Here is a 1,793-nt window from a genome sequence, read left to right as displayed (position 1 = left end):
ACAGTTGGTTACTTTCTGAGCTCCTTGGCATCTGAGCATGGATATAAAGTCACCAGGTAGATTTCAATGGTAATGTTTTTCACATTTACTAATTCTTCTTATTATTTTTTAATTATTATTTTTTCTTTTTAATAACTACATGATTAGAAGAAGCATTTCATTACATATTTAACATATTCAGTAACATACTCGAGAGCAAGAGTACATCTCTTTCACAAGTGGGTGCAAGTTTCTAGGTTCATGTTGGAAGCCTGAGGCTCAGTGAACTCAGTATAAGCCCTGTAAGACATAAAACTGAATGAGTTTTTTAACTTTCAAAAAAGATCTCCATTTCATTTTAGAATATATTGTTCCTTGCAGAAAGACTCATTGTTTTTGCTACTAACACTGAGATGTTAGCACATGCATCTCTAATCTGTATGCATCTGATTATTGATAGTCATAATCAGTTGCACTTGGAGCCTTGGCGCCTGTGTATGTCTATGAAGTCATCGGGTAGATTTCAATGGCAAAGTTTATCACCTCTTCTAATTAGCAGGACGTAAATTTCCATGCTTCCTCTTCAAATATAATACATTTTTTTAAATTTGTTGATTTTTTTTGTGTGTGTGTGAGTATATTACACAGAATATCCCAAACCATCTTATTCGACAATACACCCACTTCCCTTATGGCACCCTCCCATACCCTCCCTCCCCCCACTACAGCCCTTATACTCTGATATCCCTGCTACTGTCTGCTGTGTTCCGCTCCCCAGCCATTCCCCACTACTTGCCCTTCTGTTGAATCGAGTCAGCCTATCTAGAGGTCTTTGTTTTAGGAGGGTCAGCTGTTCCTCTTCTAGCAGCAATCAGTTGTCAATACTCCTTTAGATAAGATTAGGGTCTGCTGTTCATTTTCCAAGTTCTATCCTGGGTTACTATTTGGGAGTCCCTTTGGTCACCCTGGCCAAGAACTCAAAAGAAGGTATCTCGTATCTGGCATTCTTCCTCGTTATGTACCCTTTAGCTATACATATGGACTCTTAGAAAATTATATTGGCCCCTTTAGTCTTTGGTTATACTTTCCTTTGGGGTATTTAAGGCCAAACAGTTGGTCCAAATAAACGAATTTATTTTTACTCTTAAGGTCATTTGAGGATCTGTTCCTCAGGGATCACATGGGTTTGGGAGAAGCCCCTGGCTCCTTTCTTTTACCAATTCTGCCTATGTGAAGATAAGTCAAAGGTCCTGCTCAACCATGGCTGGCTTCACTTGGAAGCATGAAGATGTTTCCTCTGGGTTGACCCTCCTCTTTGTAGACTGGACACTGGTTCAAGTCCATCTCGTGGGATCTCCTTGGCTTCCTTGATCAAGAGGACAGGTGACCCATCACAATTACAGGACATAGTCCCCTGGAACTAGTCGACCTAGGAGGGCAAGGAGCAAAAACTGGCCTTTATGTTCATCTGACCAAATTAGTACAGGCCTCCAAGTATGTCTGTTAAACAACCAAGAAGGTTAGTTCCACCAGTCTAGTACTTTTAATTACTGTGTGCCATTTGGATAAATCTTGGGCAAAGACCCCCATGAGCATCTCTCAAAATGTCCTGTAATTCTGGTGGGTCACCTGTCCTCTTGATCAAGGAGGCTGAGAAGACCCCACCAGATGGACTTGAACCAGTGTCCAGTCTACAAAGAGGAGGGTCAACACAGAGGAATCACTTCCTCCATGCTTCCAAGCGAAGCTAACCATGGTCAAGCAGTACCTTTGACTTATCTTCACATAGATGGAACTAGTAAAAGAAAGGAGCC

This window comes from Nannospalax galili, unplaced genomic scaffold (assembly GCF_000622305.1).
Source record: "Nannospalax galili isolate Female #2095 unplaced genomic scaffold, S.galili_v1.0 scaffold63, whole genome shotgun sequence".
Taxonomy (NCBI): Eukaryota; Metazoa; Chordata; class Mammalia; order Rodentia; family Spalacidae; genus Nannospalax; species Nannospalax galili.
This window is presented reverse-complemented; position numbering follows the sequence as displayed.